The following is a 3,627-nucleotide window of genomic DNA, read 5'->3' on the forward strand; positions in this document are numbered from 1 at the left end:
TATATATATATATATATATATATATGTATGTATGTATGTATGTATGTGCTTGTTGTTTGTGTCAGTGTTTGTCTACCCCACCATCACTTGACAACCGATCTTGGTGTGTTTATGTCCCCATCACTTAGCGATTCGGTAAAAAGAGACCGATACTATAAATACTAGGCTTACAAAGAATCAATCCTGGGGTCGATTTATTCGACGAAAGGTGGTGCTTCAGTATGGCCACAATCAAATGACTGAAACAAGTAAAAGTGTAGTTTGAGAAGGGTGACAATCATCTGTTATAAACTGTAAAAATGTGACAACCAGTTGACAATATCTTCATCAGATTTTATAGAAGAGTAATGGAGATAAAATTCTTGCTCAAGACAAGAACATTCACATATAGATAAGAGTAACTTGATTTTTTTTCCAAGTTGGAAAGCATTTGAAATTTGAGTTTTAGAAAAATCCTTTTAATTTTTTAGAGGTGTACTAACCAGGAAAGTGATTTGATCTGAAAATTGTGTTGAAATTAAAGCAATTACTACATGGAAAACATGAAGCAAGAAGGAAGCTGTAATAATATACAAGGAAACTGAAATCAGATTGGAGGGAGGCCAAAGCTGAAGAGCTACATTTTTCATGCTGATAAAAATGATATGAAAGCCATTTAATCAGGCCACAGAGAAGAGGCACAACAAAGCTCATTGCTCTTGACAACAAAACAGGGCTTCAAGAATAATCAGAGATCCTTGATATATTTGCTAATTACTTTGACAGCCTGCTTAAAAAACACATACTAACCATTCAAAAACACACATAGAATATTAACTTCATTTAAATATTTATTTAGTGTCAACATTTTTGCCACACCAACTGTAACCTGGACTTTAACATAGTTCCACTGCATCTTGTTTGTGGTGACGTTGTTGGTCAGTATACATAGGTTCCAAGCTTGTAAATTGTTTGTTTTCTCTGTAGAGGTCAGTCATTCTGGTTGGGTGCTCATTGTCGGTCAGTTAATTTGGTATTTGATAGTATTTCATGCTCTTACGGGTTTTCTTTGTTCTTGCTTTCTCTCTTCTTTTGACATCATATAATAAATAAATAAATGAATAATTGCACCCTTTTAAAGCCTAACCAGGCTCATGGGCCCGGTTTCCCGGTTTCTATGACGTATATGTTCTACAGCTGGATGGGACGCCAGTCCATCGCAGCATTACTCATTTTTGCCAGCTGAGTGGACTGGAGCAATGTGAAATGAAGAGTTTTGCTCAAGAATACAATGCGTTGCCTGGTCCAGAAATCGAAACCACAATCTTATGATCATGATGCTGACTCCCTAACCACTAAGCCACACACCTCCACTTTGACAACATATACAGACAGAAAATAAAAAAACACTTTCAACATGCCTAAAGACAGAAAGAACGAGTAAAGGATAGATGGTCCCCTACAATATCTTACCCTCTCAGTTTGATCCAATGTTTTATGGTGTTAGCCAGAGTCGGTGGTCTTGCTCAAGAAACACTGGCAGCGGGTGGAGCAAGTGGGCCTTTTGGTTAAATAGCCAATATTGTTTTTTTTCAACTGGTTTAAATATCTGAATTTTCTTTACTCTTCCATCATGATAATCATTATCTTAATACTCGTAGTTTGTTTCTCATACAAAGCACAGGCATGGCTGTATGGTTTACCCTTTAGTATTTAAACTGGCCATATCCAACGAAAATGTTTCACCTGTTTTATGTTCAAACTGGCCAAATCTGGTCTCTCATACCAACCCTACAATGTCGTTCTAAAAATAACCAGTCACATCATCAAAATCTCACAATTACAAGATAATGCCGGGGTTTTCCAAAAATCCACCCATCCCTTAGATCGCCCATGGGCGTTTATTTGAAAACTGTGAACAGATAAGCATTTCATTGCACAGAATAATCTGAATGTTAAAGGGTTGAGAAGCTCATTTTGCAACCATGTGGTTTCGGGTTCAAACCCATTGCATGGCACCTTAGGCAAGTGTCTTTTACTATAGCCACAAGTTAACCAATGCCTTGCGAGTGATTGTGGAAGATGGAAACTGTGTGGAAGCCCATTGTGTATGTGTGTGTGTGTGTGTGCGTGCACGTGTGTGTGTGTGTGTGTGCGTGTGTGTGTGCGCATATGTGTGTGTGTGCATGTGTGTGTGTGTGCATGTATGTGTGCATGTGTGTGTGTGCATGTGTGTTTGTCACACAACCCTGTGACCAATTGACACTGAGTGTTAGTTTGTTTACTTCCTGCAACTTAGCAGTTCAGTAGAAGAGACTGATAGAATAAGCACTGGCAATTAAAAAAAGAAAGGTATAAGTACTGAGGACAAATTTTTCAACTAAACTTCCTTCAAGGCAATGCTCCAGCATGGCTGCAGTCCAATGACTGAAACAAGTAAAAGATAAAAGATATAAGATAAAAAGTTACTAGAATAATTTGACAATCTATCCCACCCTACATATATATCCTTTGCCATGTTATTTTTGGGGACAGGAAACTTTTAGAGATAACATATCTTCAGAGAATAATTTTCTATTGTTTCTGAACCAGGACAACACTCTATCCAAACATTAAAAAAATCACTGGAGTGTGAAGCATTGATACAATATAGATGCTTATCACATCTATTCAGCTATTTCTTCTGAAATCCAATTGACTTAGGTTCAACGTTCCACGAAAATTAACACTTAAGCAGCTAAAGACATCCTCCATTCACTGCCTACATTTTTTTGTCATACATTTCACTGCGTATATACGCTTCATAAAATCAACTTTTGTGTGTGCATGCATGTGTGTGTGTGTGTGAAACCTTTGACTTTTTGTATCCAAAGGGATTTTTAACACAATATCTACACAATATTATTCAAAGTTTTATCTGCTTCAAGTCTCACCATTCCAAAGGTAGATTGTGTGATGCTTGTGTACGAATGGCTATGCTCCATGATAGTGAGACATGGGCCCTGAATGGAGAAGACATATGAAGAGTGGAGAGGAATGAAGCTAGTATGTTCCAACGGATGTGCAACATCAGTGTGCAAGTACAGCAAAGTGCAAATGTGCTGAGAGACAAGTTGGGCATGGGAGGAATCAGATGCAGCATGCAAGAGAGGAGACTTACAATGGTTTGGTCATGTGATGTGTATGAATGAGGGCAGCTGTATGAAGAAGTGCCACTGAAAGTGGATGGAACCTGCAGAAGAAGGAATCCCAAGAAGACATAGGATGACGTAGAGAGGGTCAATCTCATGGAGGAGATGACAATGGACCGAGATGTCTGACGATGTAAGGTTCTTGAGAAGAGCCACCCACTTCAGTAAAACTGGGTCCTGGAAGTGTTGTGTATTATGTATTCTTCAGCCAAATAATAATAATAATAATAATAATGATAATAATGAAATTATTGTGTACAGTGGTCAGGTGCACTACAACTCATCAAAGGTGCATGTACAGTACATGGAATTATGTACAAAAGTTTTTAAAAAATGTTATCAAATCTTTTATGAGGATGTTACTAACCTTTTTTGGGAAGAGGTTTTTTTCTAGTGTGTGAGTGCTTTCGTTAAACCTTTTCAAACACAAACACACACACACACATGTTATATACAT

The sequence above is a fragment of the Octopus bimaculoides genome, chromosome 7, assembly GCF_001194135.2.
Source record: "Octopus bimaculoides isolate UCB-OBI-ISO-001 chromosome 7, ASM119413v2, whole genome shotgun sequence".
Lineage (NCBI taxonomy): Eukaryota > Metazoa > Mollusca > Cephalopoda > Octopoda > Octopodidae > Octopus > Octopus bimaculoides.